The 13,167-nt window shown below is 50.6% G+C and overlaps 1 protein-coding gene across 2 annotated transcripts in view; it reads left to right on the top strand.

Annotated features, from left to right (window-relative positions):
- Window positions 1-225: 225 nt before the first annotated feature.
- ZNF536 (zinc finger protein 536) overlaps window positions 226-13,167 on the top strand; it is a 418,033-nt gene continuing 405,091 nt past the window's right edge. The window contains exon 1 of one of the 2 annotated variants that reach the window (XM_032613632.1): window positions 226-298. The gene's annotated coding sequence lies outside the window, so the exon portion shown is untranslated. Of the gene's footprint in view, window positions 299-3,107; window positions 3,300-13,167 lie in introns of those variants that run through there. The other variant, XM_032613631.1, reaches the window with a different exon arrangement.

The following is a 13,167-nucleotide window of genomic DNA, read 5'->3' as shown; positions in this document are numbered from 1 at the left end:
AGCCGGGGATGGGGATGTCTGCTGGGGTTGGGTGATGAGTATCAATGAACGGGGCGATTCTGAAAAGAGGCAGACGAAAATCGAGCCCGCCCTGCCCCGGCTGGGCTGGGAACAGTTCGCAGGGCTCTGCCGAGTGGGCGAGCGAGGCGCGCGAGCAGGGCGCCCGTCCCCCCTCAGCCCCGGAAAATGATCAAGTCAATCATGTGGACATGTTTCATTATTCATTGAACACAATCTTTTACAACGCTCCGTTTACGTGCCCGAGTTTGCTCCCGACGCCCGCGTTTCAGTGTTTAAGGTAAGGAAAACAAAGGTGGGGGGGTCTCCGGGCGCGGCGCGGGGGTGGGGTGGGGGGCGGGGAGGGCGCGGCGGGGGGGGGGGCGGTGGCCCCGGCATCCGGGAGGTGGCAAAGTGAGTTTGGACTCTTGGCTTGGGCCCCCATCCCCTCCCCCTCCCCATCTCCGCGAGGCCTGCCGCCGGGTTCCTTCTCGCCCCATCGCGATTAAAAAATACGGTCTAATTAAATATCCGTGGCTGTGACGTTGGCGAGAGAAGCTGTCAGCGGGGGGGGGGGGGGCGGGGGGGGGAAGAGGAAGAAAACGAGAAAGCGGCGGCGGCCCGGCATCGAATGGCGCTAGAGAACTTCGGCGGCGAGCGGGACCCGCGCCTGGGCCGTCGCCTCCCCCGCCCGCGGTCCCGGGACCGTTACTTTGAAAAGGAGCCGCCGGGCCTCGCGCCGGCCGTGCCAGCGGGACCCCGCGACCCGCTCCGGGCCCAGCCCGCGCCCCTCACTCGCGCGCGGCCCGCGAGCCGCTCTCGGACCCGGGAAACTTTCAAAAGGGTCTGGGGGGTGGGGGGAGTCGTATGGAGACGGGGAGGCTGGGGCCGCAGAAACTTCTGCTCAAGTGACTTTCCCCATTCTCTCCTCTGCTTGAGAATCGGGCGCCCCTCGTTCCCTTTCTTCCTTCGCTGCTCGCTGCGGAATTCCGGCCCCGCCGCCGGGGGGAGAGAGGGTAATTTGCAATTTTTTTTAATCAAAGTTAGCTGATGCTTACAGTGTGTCAAACTCGCGGGCGCCAAGGGCCGCTGAGACCTGCCATTTTGTGTTTTCATTGGCCTCCTGTGCCCGGGGAGCCGGGCGAGGCCAAGGCCGGGGGCTCGGTGGGGCCGGGGTGCCAGGGTCCGAACCCGCGACCCCAGGAAAGGCCGTGGCGCCTGCCAGTGCAGGCGGCGCCCGCAGCACTGCCCCAGCCTAGCCCAGGCCCTGGGGCCAAGCCGGGGGCCAAAGATAAAAATAAAGAAAGAAATAAGTAACAGGTTATGGAGAGAACTGAGCCGGCCAGCCCTGGGCTGGAAGAAATGAGGCCAATCAGAGCGAGGGAGTGCGGGCGTGGGGCCTCAGGAAGGCGGGGAGACAGAGGGTTGGGGGCGTCTGGCAAGAGTGCAATTTGGGGCAACGGAAGCTCCAGGCCAGATGTATGACTGGGGGGAAAATGTTCTTGGCTGATAAACCTTTCTGTTTGCTTCAAGACATTATTTTTTGAAGATGAAGAATTGAGGAAAACAGTCGTAGGTGGGACCGGGATGTATTTTAGGCAAAAAAAAAAAAAAAAAAAAAAAAAAAAAAGAGGGGGGGGAGGTTTTCTTTGATGATGAGTAGGAAAGTGCCCAGATCTCGACGCGCCCATCTGTTGCAGTTTTGCAAATAATTTAAAAGATAGATATCTCTATATAGATGGATGTATGTGAAGTGGAAGGTGGAAACGCAGGCGCCGGGAAGTTAGGAAAAAGAAAGAAAAGGGGATTGATTGGGGCAGAGATCTGTCCCCACCCCACTCTTCTGAGGAAACTCCTGCAGGGCTTTCTTTGGGGACAGGTGGAAAGTTGTCTCTCCCCCCCCCCCTCCTTTTTTCACTTCTGTATTGTGAACGTTCCTAGTGTCCGCCTCTCGGCGAACGTGCACACAACCCCCGAGTTAGGTAGAGGGTCGGACGATCGTTTGGGGATGGGTTGGGGACCGTGGAGGCCGGAGCAAAGAGCGGGGGGCGAAGAGGGGCAGGGCGGGGTCCCAGCCCCGCGCGCCGGTCGCAGCCACGGCTGGGTTTTGTTTGCTGGATATTGTTATGTCTAACGAGTGCCTCACAGGAGACGTGATTTGTCAGCCGCCTTCGTTTTCACTTTAGCAGAAAATACGGCGGCTGCGCGGCGTCCTGGACTGCGGGTCCAGGCGCCCGCAGGGTCCGCTGGCGTGGGTGGGTGCGCGGGGGTGCAGGCGTGGGGGAGCGGGCGGCCGACCGGCCGCGGGTAGGGGCAGTGGGGCGGGAGGGGTGAGCGCGCGCGCGGTGCCGGCCTCGGCTGCTCCTGCGCCTTCTCCCGACAGCAGCCGCCGCTGTGCAGTTTAGCAGAAATCCGACAGGGGCCGCGTTTGCTGAGCGCATCCGGCCGCGGGGCAGCCCGAGCGGGCCGCGGGGCCAGGCTGCCGGTGTAGACGCATGGAGGGGGTTGGGGGGAGGGCAGGAGGGGAGGGGCGCGAGAAGCGGGCTGGGTCCGAGTTCTCGCCACCCCCGGTGTTCGTTGTCCGCGGTGTCCCGGGCGCGTCGGGCAGCCCCTGGAGCCCTGGCCTTGCGCCCCCGCCCCCAGCCAAGGCTTAGGTGAACTTGGTTGGGGTGGGGTGAGCGTGCGTGCGTGCGTGTGTGTATGGGGGGGGGAGGTTAGACTGGGAACGCTCTGTTTTCTTTCCCAGTTTGATATTAGCAACTGGATTTTTACTTTAAGACCGGCTTTGCTCACTGCTGGGGTTGGGAGGGGGCGATCTTTTCCCATCACTCACATCTTTGTTCATTGTTCACTGAGTGGAAGGCAGGCGACTTAAAGAGACGAAAGAGAGGAAAAAGAGGGGGAGCAAGAAGAGGGAAGGAAGAGAGGCGCGGGGAGAGCGCCCCCGCCCCCGCCCGGGTCGGGTTGGATGGTGAAACAGTAAACCCGCGCACGGAGGGTCGCCGGGAAAGTGGACATTACCGCTTTAATTAACTTCGAGATGCTCCGGCGGCGGGACCTGGCGTAGCCGTGACGCGCCCCCATAAATCTGCCCGGCCCGGGGCTGCTCCGAGAACTCGTACAGTAGCGGCGTCAGACCCGACGCGCGCCTCCCAGTCCGGAGCCCATTTGCATAATTGGATTTTTTTTTTCTCTTTCTTTCTCTCTTTCTTTTTTTTCCCCCCGCATTCTCCCTCCCTGAAACTTGTTTGAAAACCCAAGTGAAAACTGCGACGACCTGCACGCTCAAAAGCGAGTGCCAAGTAAGTGCCCTGCCGTGGCCTCGGTGCGCCCCGAGGTTAGCGCGCACAGCCGGCGAGCGAGGTGCCCGGACGCCGCGCGCTGCCGGGCGGGCCTCGGCCGAGGGCTGCTCGCTGGCGGGAGGACTGCAGCCGCGGGCTCCGGCGCTCCAGGCTGGCAGCTCGCACAACTTTTTTTCCCCTCTGTCTCCCAAGTTTTCGGGCCAGGTGAGGTGTTTGGACCACGCGTGTACCTGTAGCGAGACTCGGGAGGCGATTTTGGGGGCGCGGTGGAGTTGGGCATCTCGGGTCCGGGCGTGTTGTCGGTCCCCGCCGCTGTGGAGGGCAGAGCTGCTAGCGAGAAAGCGAACCGGGCCGGCTGCATCTCGCGCCGCGGTGCGAATGCAGCTCGTCGCCAAATGTCTCCCCCATTATTCTAAGGTTTGTGTCTCTGGTTGTGTGTGTGTGTGTGTGTGAGATCTCGGCTGTGCTTTAAAAAGAAAGAAAAGCAGGCACAACAAGAGCGGAAAGGGCTTCTCCCTTAGCTGCCTCCCCGCCCCCCCATTTCTCCAGCATCATTTATTTCTAGTGCTTGAAGGAGAGAGTGCAGGGCTTCTTCGCTAAAGACAGAGTCACCGAGAGATTGACAGTTCTGTTGGAAATGCCATAAATTCTATAACCAAAATGTAGCTGTCTTCATAAAATACTAACCCTGGCCTGTCCAGGAAAGTGATTTTATAAGTATCTCAAATAGAAATACATAATAATGTATTATTATTATTTACAGTGTTCAGAACCTGGGGGTAAAGTCGATTTTCTTGGGAGAAAACTGTAACCCTACTTTCTGTTTGCTAGGGAACTTGCTGGCAGCTGGACCCACCAGCCTCACTGGAAGGGGCAGGGGACTCAGCTTTGGCCTGGGGAGTCGCAGGGGGGCAGCGGGCAACCTTCTGGCCTCTGCTTAGGGAGAGCCTAGGGCTTCTGGCTGAAGGCTGCCTTAGTTATGATGTCATTCTGATAGTGGAGTGCAAATGTCTCCTGATTCCACCATTAACCGCCTGGCTGATTTGCTTGGTAATGATAGCACTGACGTCCAGGGCTTTGACAAATGCAGGCCTGCAGAGCCCTAGGAATTAACTTTTTCCCCCACTGAGGAGGGAGCGAGCTGCCAGAGGTCCACTCCTGGGCTCCTGCCTTTGAACTTTGCAGTGCCTGAGTCCAGACACTAATATGGATAGCAGGTCCCTAGACTGAGGGACCCTTGTTTTCCCAAAGTTTGGAAAACTTTTAGAAGGCTTCGATTTACAGAATACCCTTAAGCTAGTAACACTTGAATCCAGTTGTGACCAGATAGAGACACTTGGATCTGATGGATTGCTGGGACCCTAGGTTTCTCTGGGGCCATTGCATGGAAGAAGGGATTGTCACATCTGCTTCCTACCTCCACTCCCTTAACTGTGACTTTATGTTAATATCACTGCAAGTAAACCGGATTTACTGTGGATTTTTAAATAGTGTACAATGATTTAAGATGTCTTTTGATTTACTGTTCAAATGAAATTTACATAAATGTGATGAAAATGAACTTAACATCTGGGCATATGAAAAAAGGTTAGTACCTCATATGTCATCTGCAGAGAAAGTCTCTAAAATGCTTTCACCCTAAACTGGGTTCGGGGAAACAGTTCCTGGAGACATAAATGGTAATTATGGAAAACCTGGAGAAAGCGCTTTCAATAAATTTGCATTCTCTTGGACCACTGCTCTGAAAACCCATCTTGGCCTGTGGCTGGAGTGCTTAACTTCTGAGCAGGCTTGAGATCTCACAACTCAGCAAGTTAACTGCTGGCTGGGGCTGTCTTCTGGTTCAAGCTGGAGGCCAGTAACCTCCGTTATGGGAGAGGACAGGGAGGTGGCCAGGATGTGCAGCCCTACTAACCACAGTTGCCCACTGGGCGCTGAAGGCGGTGCTGAAATGTGGAATCAGTTACATGCTGAGCACCAAAAAGCTGATGGATTAGGGTGTCTGCTCTGCCTTAGGTAACCAAAGAAATTTCTGTCAGGTCAGACCTATAAAATGCACGAGCCCATTCAAACGAACTCTGAACTCTGTCTCAGTTTTGAGCAAGAGGAGTTTATCTCTGGAGTAAGGAAATCAGAGTTAAAAAACCTTCCCCAAACGTGGTTGCCTTTTGCTCAAAAGTTGGCTGTGAATGGCACAGGTGTTTTTAAAGTGCCTTGAATGGAGGGAAGAAAGACAGCAATGATGCCTATGAGAATATAGATGAACTTAGTTTTTTTTTCTTTTTTTTTTTTAAGAAGAGGATCATAAAAGAAGAAAGCAAATAGATTTATTTTTCCAGTTTGAATGAGGACAATTATAGCTTTTTAACGTCTTTGGATTTAGTGTTTTTAATAAGCCTTTTAAGTAAGCTGAAATATCAGCTTGCATTTTGTTCTCAGCATTATTTAAAGTGAGACTTGACGCAAGTTTAAAAACAGAAGTGAGCTTTTTGTAGGTCAGCTTTTGTCCATGCTGAGGACAGGAGTCCCCCGCAAAACCTCTGCCAGGACCCAGAGCAGGTGAGTGCTCAGTCCTGCTTCATCCTGTCTCCAGATGAGACAGATTTGGGCTGGAAGGATGCTGGCAGTCAGGTGACCTGACGCCATCTCCCAGGCTGTGAAAGCTGGATTTTGGAGTCTAAAAGCAAAATACAAGTTCACTGACATGGGAGAGACTCATCTTTGCTAGTAGGAACTTGTGAGCTGAGGAGCTTTCTTGGTGAAGCCGTGCCTGCCATGCACACTGGCCTGCCCCCTCCAGGACGTGTCCCCTTCCAGGATGCGTCATGGCAGGACAGCAGAGGGATTGGAGGGAAAGGAGCAGTCCCAGGGCAAGATGGGGATGGAGGGTCTGGCTGGTGGGGCTCACTGTGTGTTTTACCTGGTTGTGTGGTACCTGGTTGGGAGTTGTTGAGAGAGAGGCCTTTTATCAAGGAGAGGGTTGATTGCTAAGGCCTGGACTGTCTGGGCCACCCTTGGTGGCATTGAGCGCCCTTAGAGGGTGAGAGCCAAGCTAAGCTATCAAGCTAAGCCAGGGAGTGGCCCACCAGGGTCTTGATTGTGGTGATGCTAGTGTGTGTGTGAGCGTGTGAGAGTGTATGATGCTTGTGCACGTGTGTGCATGTGCTGGGGAGGGTGTTCCTGCTAGAAGCAGCTGTTGTGAGATGATTTCCTATTTACTCAGAGTGTACTACCCAGGGTAGATTAGTGAGTTTGTCAGTGTATGTGCACGCGAGGGGTCCGGGCTAAAAGAGCTGAAGGAATCACAAAGTGGAGGGGGACATATATACTCAGAAGATGGACCCTAAAGAATGCAGGTCACCTTTCCTAGATTATATATATTTCCCCCCCTGCTCCCCCTCAATGAAGGCAGACATGGATGGAAGCCACCTCACAAAGGTGGGCCACTCAGCAAGTCACCTGGCTTGGGCACCAGCAGTGCCTGGGTGGGAGTGGGGACTTCCCGACCAGTTATGCCATCATCAGGCTTCTGTTGACCATCTGCCACTGGGCTTCGTGGTGCAGAGATCAGGGCTGGTTTTGTGGGCTCTGCTGGCTGCTTGAGGATACCACCCACTCAACTTTCCCTTTAAAAAATCATTGTAGATCTTTCGTTTCTCTTATATTGGGGTTTTTGCTACTACAGAGGGCATTGAGCACTTGGCTTTTCACAGCCTTTGAGTATGCTGGAGGTCAGGTTTATCTGCCCTAAGAGACAAGATCCAGGTGAGGCCTTTGGTGGAACTTGCCAGACTAGCCTGAACGTTGTTTCTCTAGACCAGGGTTTCTCAACTGTGACACTAGGGATGTTACCCATTTGTTGTAGAGTCTGTCCTGTGTGTTGTAGGATGTCTAGCAACATCCCCGACCTCTACCCACTAGATGCCAGTAGCTCCCCTGAGTTGTGACAATCAAACATGTCTCCAGACATTTCCATACATCCCCTGGGGGAAAATCAGGCTCATTTCCCACACCTTCTATGTGCCAGGGAGGTCTGACCCCCTGGGAGTACACAGGCTGGTGGGGAGACACACATGTCCTAGTGCCCTGAGACATCAGGGCCTGCCTGTACCAAATGGGGCAGACCTAGGGGTCCAAGAGGAGGGAGAATGTCCATAGTAGAAGAATACCTGGGTGGAGGGTATCTGGAGAGGAGGCGTGAGGCTCGACTTTGACTGTTTTTATATCAGTTACACACTGAAAATGGCCCTGCCAGTAAGAACTGTGTTTCTGGGCTCCCTGACTGTGATATGCAAACCAAGAAGTGGAAAGCAACAGTTCTCAGGCTCCAAGTTGAGGCTGGGCATCCTGCTGACAGGATGATGACAGTGGCTTCTTGTTGTGCACTTACTATGCGGTAGGCATGGGTTCTAAGCACTCGGCTTGTTTAATCCTTACAACCAATCCCTCTGTGAGCAGGTACTATATTTGTCCCAAATTTCAGGAAGGGAATCTCAGACACTGAGAGAGGGGAGTGGAGGGTCCAGGATCAGAACCCATCCAGTCTGCCTCTGGAGTTGGCACGCTCAATCCCTCTCCTGCTCAGAACACCTCCCTTGATCCATGGCCAGCTGCCTTTCCTGGGGGCACACTCACTGCAAAACCTCTGAGATTTCCATCATTGACCCGATCAGCTCATCCACAGCCTCCTGACACCAGGTAGAGAAGGTCCAGGGCGTCCAAGTCCTTTTTGAGGGACACAGACCTCCAGGTGGGGCCTCCAGATGGGTAGTGACAGGAAGGTCATTCAGATGCTTCGAAGGCATTAGGAGATGCAGGAAGGAAGATCAGTTTGTAGGATCCCCCCTCCTCTACCTACCTATTCTTACTCCGTAGTTTTACAGTGAGAAAACTGTGCCATTTTGACACAGGACAGATGATCACCGTAGGCTTGAGCTGACATTAACCTGAAAGTTTTATATCAAGGCATTGCAGCTTTGATTACCTGTGCTGTGTTTAGCTGGTCTTTGATTACTGAGGTAGGCTTGTCTATTGCTCTCTCTCTCTCCTTCTCTCTCTCTGTCTCTCTGCCAGCTAGTTCTTTAGCCCGGAGGCTGGTCTGCCAGCTCCCCAGGGCTTCATTCCACACCTCACCCTGTCCATCTATTTGGGACCATCATCCCCCTTCACGATCTTTTAGCCTTTGGTTTTTTGTTATCAAATACACATTCACCCATACACATAGACAGGATGAAGTAACACTCTTTAGGTTGTAAAAGCCAAACCACAGAGTCCCTAACATTGAGATTAATCACAGAAATGCCCATACAGCCTTAATTACAATGATGTTCTCACTTGCACGTCTGAGGTTCCAAAATAATTCCTATAGATTTGAATGGGATTTTGGCTCATGGGAGGGTTAGATCGTAGGGTTCTCAGTGAATATTTATGCCCGTAGTTTCCAAGTGCCTGAGGAGGCGAGGTCTGGGGCACCTCTGTGTAGGTGTGTAGAGGTGGCCAGAACATCGACACCTGCAATGGCTGCTGTTGGATTCTTGCCTCATGCCAGATTCTGCACTCTGCACCTTGGATGCATGGTCTTATATATAGTCCTTTTAACAACACAGTGAAGGGCATCCCTTGGTGCAATTTCACCAGTGGGCAAACTGAGAGTTGTGGCAACTTGTTGCAGCCACAAGCTCCAGCATGGCGGAGCCAGGATTTGAAGGCAGCCTCATTAGCCTGGCAGCTCACACTGCTGACCGTGCCTGCACTCCTGCTTCCCCGTGCAGTACTCAGAGAGGACTGTGAACACAATCATCCTTCCCTGTCACAGTGACTCGCCTTTCACATGAAAGTTAAAAATGTAAACCAGGGCTTCCCTGGTGGCGCAGTGGTTGAGTCTGCCTGCCGATGCAGGGGACACGGGTTCATGCCCCGGTCCGGGAAGATCCCACATGGCGCGGAGCGGCTGGGCCCGTGAGCCATGGCCGCTGAGGCTGTGCGTCCGGAGCCTGTGCTCAGCAAAGGGAGAGGCCACAGCAGTGAGAGGCCTGCGTACCTCAAAAAAAAAAAAAAAAAAAAAAAATGTAAACCAGAACTTGCTACTTGGAGAACATATGCATTGTTGTAAATTTGTTTCCAAGAGGGAGAAAATATTTGGAAACTGTATCAGCTAAACTGCGTCAACTATAGAGAAGCAAACAGATCACAGGCCACATAGATATTATATATGGAATTTAATTGCTTTGAATAGCTTGATTATTTAATTTTATCTTTCAAAATATCTGGAAACACTTATTCCTTATTGGCCAGAGAGAAAAGTGGCACAAACATGTTTTTTGTTCTTTAAAAAATTTTTTAAATTCTCTATTAAAATCTATTAAAGTCAAGTCAGGCAAAGCCTTCCAAATTATTACAGAAAGGCTGTCATTTCCATGAAGCCTATTGAAGGGGGTGGGAAATCTTATCGAAATTACAGCTAAAGTGCTTTAATTATTTTGCATCCTCGGCCAGGGCTCGCAGTTTGGGGGTTGTAATCTATTGATGCCAAGTGGCTATTTCAGCAGCCTTAAATTTGCACCGAGCAGAGAGCATATCACTGATGAAACGTGGCTGGATCTGGCAGTTAAACTCAGTGCAGGATTCCCGCAGCATCTGAGAAACTTTATTCACAAATGTTTTCCACCTGATAGAGGGTCAGTGCTGGTGGGTGGCAATCCCGCTCCAATAGCCCAAGAAGAGTTCAAAAGGTGGAAAAGTGCAGAATGTGGGAATGTGGGGAGGGAGAAAAGCAGCCATATGCCGACATGAAAGGATTTAATCTGTGCAGCCGAAACTTCCCTGATGGTGGAGGGCTGCCTCTGTGCTGGTCCCCACAGCCACTAGGTCTCCCCGAGTCCTCCCGGCCACTCTGAGCCATCAGAAGCCCAGCCCTGCCAGGAGCTCTCGTGGACTTTGGAGGCACCATTTCTGAAGCAAAACACCAGACACCCTGTCTGCAATTCTTTTCTGAGATCATTGATTTGACAACTTAATATCTATTTTCTGTGTGTTTTTTGTTTCATTCCTCCCCCCAACCCCCACCCATTTCCTCCTTTTCAGCTGTTTCACCCTTTGCACATGAATTCTGAAAGTATTAAAAAAGCCTTTGTTGAAGTTTGGTGGTGGGGGGGCCGTCAGAATTTTAGTCCCATTTAAAATTCTCATCTAACATATTTTGGAGGCAGAAGAAATACAGGTAAGATGATACGAACATTTGCGTCATCTAAAAATGTATTGATTAAGGCTGTAAGGTGGCAGCTTCCCCTTTAATAACTCTGCCACCCCAAGGAAGACACAGTGGCTTTCTGAGTGACAAATGATGGGCTCATCCAGGATCTGGTCATCTGATTGGCATTTCCCGTGACAATGCTTCTGTGATGTAACGAGTGGTGATACGCCTGTCTTTTGGGGGTCTGTGCATGCCGTGCCTGTTGGCATGTTTATTCTTTAGCGATGGCTGTCTGGTGAGGTCAAGTAATATACTGCAGACATTAGAGTACGTACCATTTTCAAAACCCTTCCGGAAGAACTGGCTGCATTTTGACATGCCGCCCTTTTATCTCAGTGATACCAGCAACTTGATCCTCACATTTTCCCCCCTGTCTCAAAAGGTTGACAGGAGTTAGATCCGTGTGAGATGTGTTTTTCAGGAGCCTGGCTGCTCAGGTGACAAACACCAGGCCCATGTGTGGATCTTGGGGACAACGGGGGTCTGCTGTTCTGAAATCTTTCTCTCCCTTTGCATGATAATATTGCTCTGATAAAAATCATGTAATTTTTGTGTGTGATCTCCAAATACCACCTTCAATAAAATAATTTGTTCATTGATCTAGAGAAGGAGTGGTTTCCAGCTGCTTCATTCCTTGGGACAGACTTTCCAGTTAGCATCTGTCTCTTTGACTCACTTCTGCTAGAGGCTGGCCTCCTGTGGAGGTCATTGTGAAGGGGCCCAGCAACCTGGGGAGGCTGGGCCTGGAGCACTTATTTCTCCAGGAATCAGGGCTGAGCAATGAGCATTCTAATACGATAATTTTGCTTACATGTGCCGATATTTGTGCTTGCCCACCTCCATCTCGAAGGCAGGCGAATCGAGTTGTTGCTGCACTGGGGAGCTGGGGGCCCCTCCTCTGACTCATTTCTATCATCAGCCAACTGTTAACCCTTAGGTTAACACAAGGAAACTTTGTGCTCCTTTCTATTTACTGTATCATTGCTCCAGAAGGAGTGCTTATGGGGGAATTCTCTGTGTGCATTTTATTTGCTAATTAAATTTTTACGGTGGTTACATAGTACATGCTTTGCTTGATATATCAATATCTGTAAGTTAGTTTTTTTTACATTATTTAACTTTTAGGGATGTTCCCTCCTTCATTTCATGATTAAGATGCTTATTTAACTGAGCTGGAAACACCAAGTTTGTAAATGAGGAAGAGCCAGAAGCATTTTTTTGTTTTTGTTTTTAAGCAGTGTAACATAGTGATAAAGAACTCAGGACCAGTCAAACGGGACCAGGCTCAACACCCAGCTCCACCACTTACAAGCTGTTTGAGAGCAGGGCATTTTCTGTCTTTAAGCCTCAGTTTTCTCATCGGTAGAATTGGAATAATTTTTCCTCCCTAACTGAGTCATCAAGATTAAAAGAGAAAATGATTAATTAATGATCCCAGAGACCAGCTATTCTACAAACGGCCAGCTAATATTATTACTTGTATTATACATTTTGTTAAATATTTTAGGAATGTAAACCCTACCCCAAACCATAGCCATCAATCATTTGCAGAGCCTAGTGAAGTGTCATTCCTCCTTTGTTTCCCTGGCTGGTCTTTAGAGTTATTTACCTGGGGATCAATAAGTATCAGCTGATTGATTTCCTATATGTTTCAGAAGATGCATTTTAAAGGGTCAGCCGAGTTTGTGGAAGGGTACAGTGGGGGGAGGGGGGGTAGGGTTTAAGTATTTACTAAACAAACATTCTCATTCCAATCCATCAAATGTTAACACTGTGTTTCCAGGACACACACACACAGACACACACAGACACACACAGACCCACACAGACACACACACACACACACACCCCCCATACCACATACTGGTTGCGGAATCTTGGTGGGCCTTGCTCTTCATCTTTGCCCTGAACCCAAGCCAAAGGTCCCAAGGAGACACTGCTGTCGTTCATTCATTTGTTCATTCATTCATTCGCTCAATCTTTTACAAAATATGCATTAAATGTATTCTGTGTCCTGGGCAGATTAGTGGTGTGAAGGAGAGCAGAATCACTTTCGGTCTGTTATACCGGGAAAAAAGCACAAGTGCAAGCAGTGAAGATGATGCCTTAGGATCCAGGTTCCAGATTTAACACACACACACACACACACACACACACACACACACACACACACATATCAGAGCCTCACCTAATTTGCATACTTGAATACACTCACTAGCTGATTTCAAGGGAGCCAAATGCTTGCGCACGAAGTATAAAATTAATGAGTTGAACTTGTGGCCATTGCATTCAAGATGAGTCACCCAAGACAGAGGTGGGGAGTTGAACATAACTCTTTTACTTTTCCCTGCAGGGGAAAGGGTGGAATTCTGGGTTGGCTGTTCCTCACTGGAGGGGATCCTGAATCTACGACAAAATCAACATGTCAGTCATCCTTGGAAAGTACCCTAGTGATGTTATATTAAGAAAAAAGATCCCACCTTCCTGCAGGGAATTTGAAACCAAGATCAGGTCCTGTAAATAAACATCTAGCATCTATTGAGTGCTTATTATATAGGTGACCTTGGGCTTTAAAATGCAAGATATCATTTAATTTAATCCTTAGAACACTCTGCT

The sequence above is a fragment of the Phocoena sinus genome, chromosome 19 (assembly GCF_008692025.1).
Source record: "Phocoena sinus isolate mPhoSin1 chromosome 19, mPhoSin1.pri, whole genome shotgun sequence".
NCBI lineage: Eukaryota > Metazoa > Chordata > Mammalia > Artiodactyla > Phocoenidae > Phocoena > Phocoena sinus.
This window is presented reverse-complemented; position numbering and strand designations above follow the sequence as displayed.